Below are 18,868 nucleotides of genomic sequence, written 5' to 3' on the forward strand. Positions count from 1 at the left end.
AGTGTATTTAAGTCTGGGCACAGGTTCACTTTAATAATTTATTTACCACTAAGGCCCCTTTCACACAGGCGGACCGTTCAGATCCCCCTGTCAGTTTTTCAGGCGGATCACCCCATGCATCTCTATGGGGCATCGGATGTCAGCGGAGACAAGTCCGCTGATATCCGATCCGGTCCGTCAAATCCGGACGGATGTAAACCCTATTTTCCATCCGTCCAGCGGATCGGATCAGATGGGATCGGATGAGAACAGACGCGGTCCGTTCTCATCCAAATCCCCCATAGAGAACAGCGGGGACCTGACAGCTCTGTCTCCACACACAGAGCAGAGACGGAGCTGCCATCCGCCTGCTCAGCGGGGGATCGGCGGATCGATCCCCCGTTGAGAAAAACTGAGTCCGCTGACGGACTCCAAGTGTAAAAGCGGCCTTAGGAACAAAATGTGTTTATAACATTTATAGAGTCAAAATAAAGTGGAACTAAACGTGAATTTAACAGTTTCCCTAAAACAATCAATGCAAGTCATAAATAATAAAACTGTCACATTTGCTTGTGCTCTTGTGAGCTGTCAAACCATCAAATGCCTGGTGTCAAATCTGATCAAATGTGTGTCACCATGGCAACTGCAGATGAAATAGAGGCTAAGATGCAGCTTCCTTTTTTTTTTTAAACTGACAGTTATTTTCTGCTGAGCCAATTCAAATGTGAAAAGTGCAGTCACATGACTTCAACTAAAGAGCCTTATGCAGCAAAAGATAAGCTTGTTTTAAATAAAGTTTTGTGAAACAAAAAAAAAACAAACAAAAAAAAAAGCTGTCTGGCATTCTGCCAGGAGGCGGGGCTACTGATGCTATAAATAAGGATGACCAGGCCAGCAGTGACAGTTGATCAGTGACTCTCGGAGAGTGAGCATCTATTGCTGTTGTGAGGAGTGACATTTGCGATCTAACTGATTGATTACAAGAGATTCAATTCTCTTAACTTTATATTAACGTATTTCTTAACGTTATATCATCTGGAAACAGAGGTAAATATCAAATATTCAAAATATCAATAACAAATAAGCTTAATTTTTATACATTTTTAAAATAGCACAGAATACAGATATTGTAACCTAAAATAACCAGCATACTTCAGATCATTGGAGTGTATCTAAAGCCATATCTATGGATGGAGGGCTGAGGGGATATCAACCACTCAAATTTTTACTGCTGTCTGTGTCCCCGCTGAGGGTCCTAGTGCTCCAGTAAAAAAAAAAAAAAAAGAAAAAGTAGAACATGCTGCATTGTTTTCTGCACAGAACTGTACTGGAACGCAGCAAAATGCATCAAAAACGCACTGGAATGCATCTAAAATGCATTACAAAAAAAAAAACCTCAGGAAACTTTGGGAATAAAAGAGGGGTAAAAAAACACATTAAAATGCATCAAAAAGCACATCTGGAATGTGTTTCTTTGCTGTGAATTGGCCCTAAGAACATGTTAACCACTTGCCGACTGCCGCACCACTATATATGGCGGCAGTCAGCCCCTCACAGGCAAAGTGACGTAGGGATACGTCACTAACCTGTGAGGCTCTAGGGAGCGGCGCGCTCCCGCTTGCTCACGGAACCCCCCGCGCGTGTGAGCGGCGGACCCAATGTCCGCCGCTCACTCGCGATCGTCGGTTACAGAGGGAGAAAGGCAGGCGGCTAATGTAAAGAAAACCGCCTGTCATTCTCCCCTGTGTAACAGCAGAGATCATACGGTCCTGCTATGTAGGATCGTATATCTCTGCTTTTACATGAAAGGCCACATCCCACAACAGTAAGAAGCACCCCCCCCTAGGGGCACACATAGCCACTGCATCTCTAATAGAGTTAACCCCTTCCCTGCCAGTGTCATTTTTACAGTAACAGTGCATATGTATAGCACTGATTACTGTAGTAATGTCACTCGTACCCCCAAAAGTGTCAAAAACGTCAGTCAAGGGTCCGATCTGTCCGCCGCAATGTCGCAGTCCCGCAAAAAAAATCCCAGATCGCCGCCATTACTCGTTAAAAAAAAACAATAAAAATGACAAAAATCTTTCCCTTAGTTAGTAAACGCAATAACTTTTGCGCAAACCAATCAAAATACACGTATTGCGATTTTTTTTACCAAACATATGTAGCATAAAACAAATTGGCCTAAAATGTTAAAAAATTTAGATTTTTACATTTTTTGGGGGGAATTTCATATAAAAAAATGTGAAAAATATTGTTATTTTTGCAAAATTGTCGCTCTTTTTTTGTTTATAGCGCATGATCAAAAAATCGCACAGGTGATCAAATACCACCAAAAGAAAGCTCTGTTTGTGGGAAAAAAAGGACGTCAATTTCATTTGGGTACAGCGTCGCATGACCGCGCAATTGTCCATTAAAGAAACGCAGTGTTGAATCTCAAAAAATGGCCTGATCAAAAAGGGGGCAAATCCTTCCGGTCCAGAAGTAGTTAAAGTGTTACTAAACCCCTAACAGTAAAATCAGTGTGTAAATGCAGTAAAGCATGCCTGTAATACTCACTGTGGAACCTAAGGGATTACTCTTCTGCATCATGTAAAAATGCTGTTTGATCTTGTCTTCTCTGATCCTCCCCTTCTTCCACAGTCCCCAATCCCTCTCCTGATAGTATAGAGCCAGGGGACAGGCTTTACAGTACATGCTCATTTTGGTATGTATTGCTAGAGGGTTTTTTGTTTTTTTTTCTTGGGAGGTTGCATGTGATCAGCCCAGGGCCAATCAGCACTGTCCAGAAAGAGGATCAGGGGTCATGCAGCCTCAAGATAGAATGAAAACTCCTACAAGCTTTAACTAGGCACTGATAGAAGTAAAAAACGTCTAGAATACTGCTGATGAGAAAAGGTATTTGGCAGTTTATATTTACTAACATAATTGCAGATCTAGTGAATGCAGGCCGAATCGCAAAATAGGCCCTGGTCAGGAAGGGGGTAAAATCTTCCGGGGCTTAAGTGGTTAAAAATACAAAAAGCACATCTGGAATGTGTTTCTTTGCTGTGAATTGGCCCTAAGAATATGTAAAAAAAAACATTAAGTCTGGGCACAGGTTCACTTTAATAATTTATTTACCACTAAGGCCCCTTTCACACATGCGGACCGTTCAGATCCCCTTGTCAGTTTTTCAGGCCGATCTGAACGGTCACCCCCATGCATCTCTATGGGGCATCGGATGTCAGCGGAGACATATCCACTGACATTCGATCTGGTCCGGTCCGTCAAATCTGGATGGATGGAAACCCTATTTTCCATCCGTCCAGCGGATCGGATCGGATGGGTGGTCTGTTCTCATCCGATTCCCCCATAGAGGACAGCAGGGACCTGACAGCTCCGTCTCCACACACAGAGCAGAGACAGAGCTGGCATCCGCCTGCTCAGCGGGGGATCGGCGGATCGATTCCCCCCCTGAGAAAAAACGAGTCTGCCGACGGACTCCAAGTGTAAAAGGGGCCTTAGGAGCAAAATGTGTTTATAACATAAATGTCAAGAATGTCTCTATGTCAAGAATAATGTAATAATGTAAGGGTGATAGAGAGAAGTGATATTACGGAAGGGATGAGTATGGAGTTAGAATCCATGTGGGTAGAACTCCATAGGGAAGAAGTAAAGGGAAAATTGTGGGGGTTTGTTATAGGCCACCCAACCAAAGGGAGGAGGTAGAGCTGGGATTTATATCACTGTTGGGTAAAGTGGCAAAACTGGGATCAGTCATCATATTGGGGGACTTCAATTATCCCGACATTGACTGGGAAGAGGGGACCACACACTCACAGAAGGCCCGTCTATTCATGAAAACCTTACAGGACAACTACATGTCTCAGTTGGTGGATTCTCCTACTAGAGAAAACGCAGTCCTGGATCTATTGATCACTAATGACCCAGATCTAATCTCCAAGGTAGGAGTCCAGGACTACCTGGGCTCTAGCGATCACAGGATGATCACATTTAGTGTAAATAACAATATAACAAGGCAAGTGGGGAACATAAGAACCCTAAACTTCAGAAGGGCAAACTTTCCCAAATTGTGCTCAATGATGGAAAGGGTAAACTGGGACCAAACCCTAAGAATACTGACCACGGAGGAAAAATGGGAATGCTTTAGGAACATATTAAACAAATGCATCTCGCAGTGCATTCCTATGGGAAATAAATTTAGAAGAGACAAAGCCAAACCTGGCTGGCTAAACCGTAGCGTTAAAAAACTTATTAGGGGAAAAAAATGGCCTTCAAGAAATACAAATCAGAGGGCACAGTATCGGCTTTAGAGCAATACAAGGAGGCAAATAAGAAAAGTAAACACGAAATCAAGATAGCTAAAATCAACTTTGAGAGACAAATAGCGGACGATAGTATAAAGAATCCAAAGAAATTCTTTAAATATATCAACAGCAAAAAAACTAGGGCAGAGCATATTGCACACATAGTTACATAGTTTGTGAGGTTGAAAAAAGACATCAATCCATCCAGTTCAACCTATGATGTGTGTGTGTGTTTGCTATTAACCGTACATTGTATACCCCTGTATGTTGTACATTGTATACCCCTGTATGTTGTACATTGTATACCCCTGTATGTTGTACATTGTGTACCCCTGTATGTTGTACATTGTATACCCCTGTATGTTGTACATTGTATACCCCTGTATGTTGTACATTGTATACCCCTGTATGTTGTACATTGTATACCCCTGTATGTTGTACATTGTATACCCCTGTATGTTGTACATTGTATACCCCTGTATGTTGTGGTCTCTAAGGTGCCCATCTAATAGTTTTTTGAAACTATCAATGCTCCCTGCTGATACGACTGCTTGTGGAAGAGAATTCCACATCCTTACTGCTCTGACAGTGAAGAACCCCCTTACGTATTTTAAGGTTTAACCGCCTTTCCTCTAGTTTTAGTGAGTGGCCACGTGTCTTATTGTATTCCCTTTCTCTGAATAGATTGTTCCTTATGCTAGGGTCGCCAGTACAGTATTTGTACATTGATATCATATCCCCCCTCAATCGTCTCTTCTCCAGAGAGAATAAGCCCAGTGCTTGTAGTCTTTCCTCATAGCTGATGTCCTCCATTCCCCTAATTATTTTGTTTAGGTGGTTATAAAGGTGGTTTCTGCGGGAGGTATGGTTGCTTCCCCAAAACAATCAATGCAAGTCATAAATAATAAAACTTGCTTGTGCTCTTGTGAGCTGTCAAACCATCAAATGCTTGGTGTCAAATCTGATCAAATGTGCGCCACCATGGCAACTGCAGATGAAATAGAGGCTAAGATGCAGCTTCCTTTTTTTTTTTAAACTGACAGTTATTTTCTGCTGAGCCAATTCAAATTTGAAAAGTGCAGTCACATGACTTCAACTAAAGAACCTTATGCAGCAAAAGATATGCTTGTTTTAAATAAAGTTTTGTGAAACAAAAAAAAAAAAAAAGCTGTCTGGCATTCTGCCAGGAGGCGGGGCTACTGCTGCTATAAATAAGGATGACCAGGCCAGCAGTGACAGTTGATCAGTGACTCTCGGAGAGTGAGCATCTATTGCTGTTGTGAGGAGTGACATTTGAGATCTAACTGATTGATTACAAGAGATTCAATTCTCTTAACTTTATATTAACGTATTTCTTAACGTTATATCATCTGGAAAAAGAGGTAAATATCAAATATTCAAAATATCAATAATAAATAGGCTTAATTTTTATACATTTTTAAAATAGCACAGAATACAGATATTGTAACCTAAAATAACCAGCATACTTCAGATCATTGGAGTGTGTCTAAAGCCATACCTATGGATGGAGGGCTGAGGGGAAATCAACCACTCAAATTTTTACTGCTGTCTGTGTCCTCCGCTGAGGGCGGGGGATTCCCTCCCGTTATATGTCCTAGTGCTAATTGTCATCAGGACCTAAAGGTGTAACTATATGGCTATAATCAAACATGACATAAATATACAGTCTGTCAGCAGCATTTCATACAGCAACCTTTGAGTCCCCTGCAATCTATTTTTAGTTCCAGATGATCCAGCCAGTAAGTCGGTTATTTTACAAATTAAAACTGTCCAAGCAACAATTGGGACAAACCATTTAACCATGACAGGGGTTTTACAATAGTCAGTTATTCATTTATGTCAAAGGAAATTCCATTTCCTCTAAAAAAAATTTGTTTTGCTGTAACTACTTATAAATTGTGGGTTGGAATTGAGCTTTACATTGCTAATCATTAAAGTAAAGTCAATCTGAATCGACTAGTTAATCCAACGCCACCCTCTCCAGTGACTAACAATGCTGCTGTCCAAGGGTGGCTAAGCTGCTCCTCCATAGATGCAGTGGAGGAATGATTGGGGCTAATGCAGCCATCCCATCCAATGATTAAATATACAGTATATATTTATTTATATATGTGTATATATATATATATATATATATATATATATATATACATATATATATATATAATATATACATACACACACACATACACTATATATATGTATATATATATATATATATATATATATATATATATATATATATATATATATATATATATTTGTTTATATATATATATATATAGATATATAGATATATATGTTTATATTATATATATATATATATAAATATGTATATATTATATATATATATAAAATATAAACATATATATATATGTGTATATATATATATATATATATATATATATATATAATTATGTATCCTATAATATATATTTTTGGCATTTAATTACACTTTAAAATGATGGCAAATCTAACATTTTGAGTCGCCACCAGAACAGGAACAGGGAAGTCTTCTATAGGGGACACGTGTTGCAGTTAAAATTGCCTAAGAGGGGATTTCTCCTCCCTTTGGGGAGATTTCCTCTCATTGGCAACATTAAACATAACAAGGGTTTTAGGCTCCATTCACACTACCGCGACTTGTCAAGCGACTTGGCCGCCTGACAACTCGCGGTCCATTCAGTGCAATGGGAACCGTTCTAATAGGAGCGACTCAAGTCGCTCCGACTTAGAAAATAGTTCCTGCACTACTTTTGACTGAAGTCGGAGCGACTTGCATTGACTTCCATTATGTGAAGTCCGTGCAAGCCGCTCCGAAGTTGCGGTGCACGGCGACTTCGCTAGTCGCCCCCGAAGTCGTGTCGCCATAGTGTGAACCGACATTTAGCCTTTCCTACTCTATCCAATATAACATAAGTATTGGCTTTAGGTCAAAAACGTCAGTCAAGGGTCCGATCTGTCCGCCGCAATGTCGCAGTCCCGCAAAAAAAATCCCAGATCGCCGCCATTACTCGTTAAAAAAAAAACAACAAAAATGACAAAAATCTTTCCCTTAGTTAGTAAACGCAATAACTTTTGCGCAAACCAATCAAAATACACGTATTGCGATTTTTTTTATCAAACATATGTAGCATAAAACAAATTGGCCTAAAATGTTAAAAAATTTAGATTTTTACATTTTTGGGGGGGAATTTCATATAAAAAAATGTGAAAAATATTGTTATTTTTGCAAAATTGTCGCTATTTTTTGTTTATAGCACATGATCAAAAAATCGCACAGGTGATCAAATACCACCAAAAGAAAGCTCTGTTTGTGGGAAAAAAAGGACGTCAATTTCATTTGGGTACAGCGTCGCACGACCGCGCAATTGTCCGTTAAAGAAACGCAGTGTTGAATCGCAAAAAATGGCCTGATCAAAAAGGGGGCAAATCCTTCCGGTCCAGAAGTAGTTAAAGTGTTACTAAACCCCTAACAGTAAAATCAGTGTGTAAATGCAGTAAAGCATGCCTGTAATACTCACTGTGGAACCTAAGGGATTACTCTTCTGCATCATGTAAAAATGCTGTTTGATCTTGTCTTCTCTGATCCTCCCCTTCTTCTACAGTCCCCAATCCCTCTCCTGATAGTATAGAGCCAGGGGACAGGCTTTACAGTACATGCTCATTTTGGTATGTATTGCTAGAGGGTTTTTTGTTTTTTTTCTTGGGAGGTTGCATGTGATCAGCCCAGGGCCAATTAGCACTGTCCAGAAAGAGGATCAGGGGTCATGCAGCCTCAAGATAGAATGAAAACTCCTACAAGCTTTAACTAGGCACTGATAGAAGTAAAAAACGTCTATAATACTGCTGATGAGAAAAGGTATTTGGCAGTTTATATTTACTAACCTAATTGCAGATCTAGTGAATGCAGGCCGAATCGCAAAATAGGCCCTGGTCAGGAAGGGGGTAAAATCTTCCGGGGCTTAAGTGGTTAAAAATACAAAAAGCACATCTGGAATGTGTTTCTTTGCTGTGAATTGGCCCTAAGAATATGTTAAAAAAAACATTAAGTCTGGGCACAGGTTCACTTTAATAATTTATTTACCACTAAGGCCCCTTTCACACATGCGGACCGTTCAGATCCCCTTGTCAGTTTTTCAGGCCGATCTGAACGGTCACCCCCATGCATCTCTATGGGGCATCGGATGTCAGCGGAGACATATCCACTGACATCCCATCTGGTCCGGTCCGTCAAATCTGGATGGATGGAAACCCTATTTTCCATCCGTCCAGCAGATCGGATCGGATGGGTGGTCTGTTCTCATCCGATTCCCCCATAGAGGACAGCAGGGACCTGACAGCTCCGTCTCCACACACAGAGCAGAGACAGAGCTGCCATCCGCCTGCTCAGCGGGGGATCGGCGGATCGATTCCCCCCCTGAGAAAAAACGAGTCTGCCGACGGACTCCAAGTGTAAAAGGGGCCTTAGGAGCAAAATGTGTTAATAACATAAAAATCAAGAATGTCTCTATGTCAAGAATAATGTAATAATGTAAGGGTGACAGAGAGGAGTGATATTACGGATGGGATGAGTATGGAGTTAGAATCCGTGTGGGTAGAACTCCATAGGGAAGAAGTAAAGGGAAAAGTAATTGTGGGGGTTTGTTATAGGCCACCCAACCAAGGGGAGGAGGTAGAGCTGGAATTTATATCACTGTTGGGTAAAGTGGCAAAACTGGGATCAGTCATCATATTGGGGGACTTCAATTATCCCGACATTGACTGGGAAGAGGGGACCACACACTCACAGAAGGCCCGTCTATTCATGGAAACCTTACAGGACAACTACATGTCACAGTTGGTGGATTCTCCTACTAGAGAAAATGCAGTCCTGGATCTATTGATCACTAATGACCCAGATCTAGTCTCAGAGGTAGGAGTCCAGGACTACCTGGGCTCTAGCGATCACAGGATGATCACATTTAGTGTAAATAACAATATAACAAGGCAAGTGGGGAACATAAGAACCCTAAACTTCAGAAGGGCAAACTTTCCCAAATTGTGCTCAATGAATGGAAAGGGTAAACTGGGACCAAACCCTAGGATCACTGACCACAGAGGAAAAATGGGAATGCTTTAGGAACATATTAAACAAATACATCTCGCAGTGCTATCCAATCGGAAATAAATTTAGAAGAGACAAAGCCAAACTTGGCTGGTTAAACCGTAGCGTTAAAAACCTTATTAGGGGAAAAAATGGCCTTCAAGAAATACAAATCAGAGGGCACAGTATCGGCTTTCGAGCAATACAAGGAGGCAAATAAGAAAAGTAAATACGAAATCAAAATGGCTAAAATCAACTTTGAGAGACAAATAGTGGAGGATAGTAAAAAAAAAACAAAGAAATTCTTTAAATATATCAACAGCAATAAAACGAAGGCAGAGCATATTGCACACATAGTTACATAGTTTGTGAGGTTGAAAAAAGACATCAATCCATCCAGTTCAACCTATGATGTGTGTGTGTGTGTTTGCTGTTAACCGTACATTGTATACCCCTGTATGTTGTACATTGTATACCCCTGTATGTTGTACATTGTATACCCCTGTATGTTGTACATTGTATACCCCTGTATGTTGTACATTGGATACCCCTGTATGTTGTACATTGTATACCCCTGTATGTTGTACATTGTATACCCCTGTATGTTGTACATTGTATACCCCTGTATGTTGTACATTGTATACCCCTGTATGTTGTGGTCTCTAAGGTGGCCATCTAATAGTTTTTTGAAACTATCGATGCTCCCTGCTGATGCGACTGCATGTGGAAGAGAATTCCACATCCTTACTGCTCTTACAGTGAAGAACCCCTTATGTAGTTTACGGTTAAACCGCCTTTCCTCTAGTTTTAGTGAGTGGCCCCGTGTCTTATTGTATTCCCTTTCTCTGAATAGTTTGTTCCTTATGCTAGGGTCGCCAGTACAGTATTTGTACATTGATATCATATCCCCCCTCAATCGTCTCTTCTCCAGAGAGAATAAGCCCAGTGCTTGTAGTCTTTCCTCATAGCTGATGTCCTCCATTCCCCTAATTATTTTGTTTAGGTGGTTATAAAGGTGGTTTCTGCGGGAAGTATGGTTGCTTCCCCAAAACAATCAATGCAAGTCATAAATAATAAAACTTGCTTGTGCTCTTGTGAGCTGTCAAACCATCAAATGCTTGGTGTCAAATCTGATCAAATGTGCGCCACCATGGCAACTGCAGATGAAACAGAGGCTAAAATGCAGCTTCCTTTTTTTTTTAAACTGACAGTTATTTTCTGCTGAGCCAATTCAAATGTGAAAAGTGCAGTCACATGACTTCAACTAAAGAGCCTTATGCAGCAAAAGATATGCTTGTTTTAAATAAAGTTTTGTGAAACAAAAAAAAAACAAAAACAAAAAAAAAAAGCTGTCTGGCATTCTGCCAGGAGGCGGAGCTACTGATGCTATAAATAAGGATGACCAGGCCAGCAGTGACAGTTGATCTGTGACTCTCAGAGAGTGAGCATCTATTGCTGTTGTGAGGAGTGACATTTGCGATCTAACTGATTGATTACAAGAGATTCAATTCTCTTAACTTTATATTAACGTATTTCTTAGCGTTATATCATCTGGAAAAAGAGGTAAATATCAAATATTCAAAATATCAATAACAAATAAGCTTAATTTTTATACATTTTTAAAATAGCACAGAATACAGACATTATAACCTAAAATAACCAGCATACTTCAGATCATTGGAGTGTGTCTAAAGCCATACCTATGGATGGAGGGCTGAAGGGAAATAAACCACTCAAATTTTTACTGCTGTCTGTGTCCCCGCTGAGGGTCCTAGTGCTCCAGTAAGAAAAAAAAAAAGTAGAACATGCTGCATTGTTTTCTGCACAGAACTGTACTGGAACGCAAAGTGACGTAGGGATACGTCACTAACCTGTGAGGCTCTAGGGAGCGGGCGCGCTCCCGCTCGCTCACAGAACCCCCCGTGCGTGTGAGTGGCGGACCTGATGTCCGCCGCTCACTCACGATCGTCGGTTACAGAGGGAGAAAGGCAGGCGGCTAATGTAAACAAAGCCGCCTGTCATTCTTCCCTGTGTAACAGCAGAGATCATACGGTCCTGCTATGTAGGATCGTATATCTCTGCTGTTACATGAAAAGCCACATCCACAACAGTAAGAAGCACGCCCCTAGGGGCACACATAGCCACTGCATCTCTAATAAAGTTAACCCCTTCACTGCCAGTGTCATTTTTACAGTAACAGTGCATATGTATAGCACTGATTACTGTAGTAACATCACTGGTACCCCCAAAAGTGTCAAAAATGTCAGTCAAGGGTCCGATCTGTCCGCCGCAATGTCGCAGTCCCGCAAAAAAAATCGCAGATCGCTGCCATTACTCGTTGAAAAAAAAAACAATAAAAATGACAAAAATCTTTCCCTTAGTTAGTAAACGCAATAACTTTTGTGCAAACCAATCAAAATACACTTATTGTGATTTTTTTTACCAAACATATGTAGCACAAAACAAATTGGCATAAAATGTTAAAAAATTTGGATTTTTAAATTTTTTTTGGGAATTTCATATAAAAAAATGTGAAAAATATTGTTATTTTTGCAAAATTGTCGCTCTTTTTTTGTTTATAGCGCATGATCAAAAAATCGCACAGATGATCAAATACCACCAAAAGAAAGCTCTGTTTGTGGGAAAAAAAGGACGTCAAATTCGTTTAGGTACAGCGTCGCACGACCGCGCAATTGTCTGTTAAAGTCACGCAGTGCCGAATCGCAAACAGGCCCTGGTCAGGAAGGGGGTAAAATCTTCTGGGGCTTAAGTGGTTAAAAATGCATCAAAAAGCACATCTGGAATGTGTTTCTTTGCTGTGAATTGGCCCCAAGAATATGTTAAAAAAAAACATTAAGTCTGGGCACAGGTTCACTTTAATAATTTATTTACCACTAAGGCCCCTTTCACACATGCGGACCGTTCAGACCCCCTTGTCAGTTTTTCAGGCGGATCTGAATGGGTGCCCAATGCATCTCTATGGGGCATTGGATGTCAGCGGAGCCATGTCCACTGACATTCGATCTGGTCCGGTCCGTCAAATCTGGATGGATGGAAACCCTATTTTCCATCCGTCCAGCAGATCGGATGAGAACGGACAGGCGGTCCCTTCTCATCCGATTCCCCCATAGAGGACTGCAGGGACCTGACAGCTCCGTCTCCGCACACAGAGCAGAGACAGAGCTGCCATCCGCCTGCTCAGCGGGGGATCCACGGATCGATTCCCCCCCTGAGAAAAACCGAGACTGCCGACGGACTCCAAGTGTAAAAGGGGCCTTAGGAGCAAAATGTGTTTACAACATAAATGTCAAGAATGTCTCTATGTCAAGAATAATGTAATAATGTAAGGGTGACAGAGAGGAGTTATATTATGGAAGGGATGAGTATGGAGTTAGAATCCGTATGGGTAGAACTCCATAGGGAAGGAGAAAAGGGAAAAGTAATTGTGGGGGTTTGCTATAGGCCACCCAACCAAAGGGAGGAGGTAGAGCTGGAATTTATATCACTGTTGGGTAAAGTGACAAAACTGGGATCAGTCATCATATTAGGGGACTTCAATTATCCAGACATTGACTGGGAAGAGGGGACCACACACCCACAGAAGGCCCGTCTATTCATGGAAACCTTACAGGACAACTACATGTCTCAGTTGGTGGATTCTCCTACTAGAGAAAACGCAGTCCTCGATCTATTGATCACTAATGACCCAGATCTAGTCTCGGAGGTAGGAGTCCAGGACTACCTGGGCTCTAGCGATCACAGGATGATCACATTTAGTGTAAATAACAATATAAAAAGGCAAATGGGGAACATAAGAACCCTAAACTTCAGAAGGGCAAACTTTCCAAAATTGTGCTCCATGATGGAAAGGGTAAACTAGGACCAAACCCTAGGAATACTGACCACGGAGGAAAAATGGGAATGCTTTAGGAACATATTAAACAAATGCATCTCGCAGTGCATTCCTATGGGAAATAAATTTAGAAGAGACAAGGCCAAACCTGGCTGGCTAAACCGTAATGTTAAAAAACTTATTAGGGGAAAAAAATGGCCTTCAAGAAATACAAATCAGAGGGCACAGTATCAGCTTTAGAGCAATACAAGGAGGCAAATAAGAAAAGTAAAAACAAAATCAAAATGGCTAAAATTAACTTTGAGAGACAAATAGTGGAGGATAGTAAAAAGAACCCAAAGAAATTCTTTAAATATATCAACAGCAAAAAAACTAGGGCAGAGCATATTGAACACATAGTTACATAGTTAAATACATAGTTTGTGAGGTTGAAAAAAGACATCAATCCATCCAGTTCAACCTATGATGTGTGTGTGTTTGCTGTTAACCGTACATTGTATACCCCTGTATGTTGTACATTGTATACCCCTGTATGTTGTACATTGTATACTCCTGTATGTTGTGGTCTCTAAGGTGCCCATCTAATAGTTTTTTGAAACTATCGATGCTCCCTGCTGATGCGACTGCTTGTGGAAGAGAGTGGCCACGTGTCTTATTGTATTCCCTTTCTCTGAATAGATTGTTCCTTATGCTAGGGTCGCCAGTACAATATTTGTACATTGATATCATATCCCCCCTCAATCGTCTCTTCTCCAGAGATAATAAATTCAGTGCTTGTAGTCTTTCCTCATAGCTGATGTCCTCCATTCCCCTAATTATTTTGTTTAGGTGGTTATAAAGGTGGTTTCTGCGGGAGGTATGGTTGCTTCCCCAAAACAATCAATGCAAGTCATAAATAATAAAACTTGCTTGTGCTCTTGTGAGCTGTCAAACCATCAAATGCTTGGTGTCAAATCTGATCAAATGTGCGCCACCATGGCAACTGCAGATGAAATAGAGGCTAAGATGCAGCTTCCTTTTTTTTTTTAAACTGACAGTTATTTTCTGCTGAGCCAATTCAAATTTGAAAAGTGCAGTCACATGACTTCAACTAAAGAACCTTATGCAGCAAAAGATATGCTTGTTTTAAATAAAGTTTTGTGAAACAAAAAAAAAGAGCTGTCTGGCATTCTGCCAGGAGGCGGGGCTACTGATGCTATAAATAAGGATGACCAGGCCAGCAGTGACAGTTGATCAGTGACTCTCGGAGAGTGAGCATCTATTGCTGTTGTGAGGAGTGACATTTGAGATCTAACTGATTGATTACAAGAGATTCAATTCTCTTAACTTTATATTAACGTATTTCTTATCGTTATATCATCTGGAAAAAGAGGTAAATATCAAATATTCAAAATATCAATAACAAATAAGCTTAATTTTTATACATTTTTAAAATAGCACAGAATACAGATATTATAACCTAAAACAACCAGCATACTTCAGATCATTGGAGTGTGTCTAAAGCCATATCTATGGATGGAGGGCTGAGGGGATATCAACCACTCAAATTTTTACTGCTGTCTGTGTCCCCCGCTGAGGGCGGGGGATTCCCTCCCGTTATATGTCCTAGTGCTAACTGTCATCAGGACCTAAAGGTGTAACTATATGGCTATAATCAAACATGACATAAATATACAGTCTGTCAGCAGCATTCATACAGCAACCTTTGTTTTTCTGAGTCCCCTGCAATCTATTTTTAGTACCAGGTGATCCAGCCAGTAAATCGGTTATTTTTCAAATTTCTGGAACACAACAAACTGTCCAGGCAACAGTTGGGACAAACCATTTAACCATGACAGGGGTTTTACAATGGTCAGTTATTCATTTATGTCAAAGGAAATTCCATTTCCTCTAAAAAAAATTTGTTTTGCTGTAACTACTTATAAATTGTGGGTTGGAATTGAGCTTTACATTGCTAATCATTAAAGTAAAGTCAATCTGAATCGACTAGTTAATCCAACGCCACCCTCTCCAGTGACTAACAATGCTGCTGTCCAAGGGTGGCTAAGCTGCTCCTCCATAGATGCAGTGGAGGAATGATTGGGGCTAATGCAGCCATCCCATCCAATGATTAAATATACAGTATATATTTATTTATATATGTGTATATATATATATATATATATATATATATATATATATAATATATACATACACACACACATACACTATATATATGTATACATATATATATATATATATATATATATATATATATATATATATATTTGTTTATATATATATATATATAGATATATAGATATATATGTTTATATTATATATATATATATATATAAATATGTATATATTATATATATATAAAATATAAACATATATATATATATGTGTATATATATATATATATATATATATATATATATATAATTATGTATCCTATAATATATATTTTTGGCATTTAATTACACTTTAAAATGATGGCAAATCTAACATTTTGAGTCGCCACCAGAACAGGAACAGGGAAGTCTTCTATAGGGGACACGTGTTGCAGTTAAAATTGCCTAAGAGGGGATTTCTCCTCCCTTTAGGGAGATTTCCTCTCATTGGCAACATTAAACATAACAAGGGTTTTAGGCTCCATTCACACTACCGCGACTTGTCAAGCGACTTGGCCGCCTGACAACTCGCGGTCCATTCAGTGCAATGGGAACCGTTCTAATAGGAGCGACTCAAGTCGCTCCGACTTAGAAAATAGTTCCTGCACTACTTTTGACTGAAGTCGGAGCGACTTGCATTGACTTCCATTATGTGAAGTCCGTGCAAGCCGCTCCGAAGTTGCGGTGCACGGCGACTTCGCTAGTCGCCCCCGAAGTCGTGTCGCCATAGTGTGAACCGACATTTAGCCTTTCCTACTCTATCCAATATAACATAAGTATTGGCTTTAGGTCAAAAACGTCAGTCAAGGGTCCGATCTGTCCGCCGCAATGTCGCAGTCCCGCAAAAAAAATCCCAGATCGCCGCCATTACTCGTTAAAAAAAAACAACAAAAATGACAAAAATCTTTCCCTTAGTTAGTAAACGCAATAACTTTTGCGCAAACCAATCAAAATACACGTATTGCGATTTTTTTTACCAGACATAGGTAGCATAAAACAAATTGGCCTAAAATGTTAAAAAATTTAGATTTTTACATTTTTTGGAGGGAATTTCATATAAAAAAATGTGAAAAATATTGTTATTTTTGCAAAATTGTCGCTATTTTTTGTTTATAGCACATGATCAAAAAATCGCACAGGTGATCAAATACCACCAAAAGAAAGCTCTGTTTGTGGGAAAAAAAGGACGTCAATTTCATTTGGGTACAGCGTCGCACGACCGCGCAATTGTCCGTTAAAGAAACGCAGTGTTGAATCGCAAAAAATGGCCTGATCAAAAAGGGGGCAAATCCTTCCGGTCCAGAAGTAGTTAAAGTGTTACTAAACCCCTAACAGTAAAATCAGTGTGTAAATGCAGTAAAGCATGCCTGTAATACTCACTGTGGAACCTAAGGGATTACTCTTCTGCATCATGTAAAAATGCTGTTTGATCTTGTCTTCTCTGATCCTCCCCTTCTTCTACAGTCCCCAATCCCTCTCCTGATAGTATAGAGCCAGGGGACAGGCTTTACAGTACATGCTCATTTTGGTATGTATTGCTAGAGGGTTTTTTGTTTTTTTTCTTGGGAGGTTGCATGTGATCAGCCCAGGGCCAATCAGCACTGTCCAGAAAGAGGATCAGGGGTCATGCAGCCTCAAGATAGAATGAAAACTCCTACAAGCTTTAACTAGGCACTGATAGAAGTAAAAAACGTCTATAATACTGCTGATGAGAAAAGGTATTTGGCAGTTTATATTTACTAACCTAATTGCAGATCTAGTGAATGCAGGCCGAATCGCAAAACAGGCCCTGGTCAGGAAGGGGGTAAAATCTTCCGGGGCTTAAGTGGTTAAAAATACAAAAAGCACATCTGGAATGTGTTTCTTTGCTGTGAATTGGCCCTAAGAATATGTTAAAAAAAACATTAAGTCTGGGCACAGGTTCACTTTAATAATTTATTTACCACTAAGGCCCCTTTCACACATGCGGACCGTTCAGATCCCCTTGTCAGTTTTTCAGGCCGATCTGAACGGTCACCCCCATGCATCTCTATGGGGCATCGGATGTCAGCGGAGACATATCCACTGACATCCCATCTGGTCCGGTCCGTCAAATCTGGATGGATGGAAACCCTATTTTCCATCCGTCCAGCAGATCGGATCGGATGGGTGGTCCGTTCTCATCCGATTCCCCCATAGAGGACAGCAGGGACCTGACAGCTCCGTCTCCACACACAGAGCAGAGACAGAGCTGCCATCCGCCTGCTCAGCGGGGGATCGGCGGATCGATTCCCCCCCTGAGAAAAAACGAGTCTGCCGACGGACTCCAAGTGTAAAAGGGGCCTTAGGAGCAAAATGTGTTTATAACATAAATGTCAAGAATGTCTCTATGTCAAGAATAATGTAATAATGTAAGGGTGATAGAGAGAAGTGATATTACGGAAGGGATGAGTATGGAGTTAGAATCCATGTGGGTAGAACTCCATAGGGAAGAAGTAAAGGGAAAAGTAATTGTGGGGGTTTGTTATAGGCCACCCAACCAAAGGGAGGAGGTAGAGCTGGAATTTATATCACTGTTGGGTAAAGTGGCAAAACTGGGATCAGTCATCATATTGGGGGACTTCAATTATCCCGACATTGACTGGGAAGAGGGGACCACACACTCACAGAAGGCCCGTCTATTCATGGAAACCTTACAGGACAACTACATGTCACAGTTGGTGGATTCTCCTACTAGAGAAAATGCAGTCCTGGATCTATTGCTCACTAATGACCCAGACCTAATCTCGGAGGTAGGAGTCCAGGACAACCTGGGCTCTAGCGATCACAGGATGATCACATTTAGTGTAAATAACAATATAACAAGGCAAGTGGGGAACATAAGAACCCTAAACTTCAGAAGGGCAAACTTTCCCAAATTGTGCTCAATGATGGAAAGGGTAAACTGGGACCAAACCCTAAGAATACTGACCACGGAGGAAAAATGGGAATGCTTTAGGAACATATTAAACAAATGCATCTCGCAGTGCATTCCTATGGGAAATAAATTTAGAAGAGACAAAGCCAAACCTGGCTGGCTAAACCGTAGCGTTAAAAAACTTATTAGGGGAAAAAAATGGCCTTCAAGAAATACAAATCAGAGGGCACAGTATCAGCTTTAGAGCAATACAAGGAGGCAAATAAGAAAAGTAAACACGAAATCAAAATGGCTAAAATCAACTTTGAGAGACAAATAGCGGACGATAGTATAAAGAATCCAAAGAAATTCTTTAAATATATCAACAGCAAAAAAACTAGGGCAGAGCATATTGCACACATAGTTACATAGTTTGTGAGGTTGAAAAAAGACATCAATCCATCCAGTTCAACCTATGATGTGTGTGTGCGTTTGCTATTAACCGTACATTGTATACCCCTGTATGTTGTACATTGTATACCCCTGTATGTTGTACATTGTATACCCCTGTATGTTGTACATTGTATA

Source organism: Pelophylax lessonae, assembly GCF_965119305.1.
Source record: "Pelophylax lessonae genome assembly, chromosome: 8".
NCBI lineage: Eukaryota > Metazoa > Chordata > Amphibia > Anura > Ranidae > Pelophylax > Pelophylax lessonae.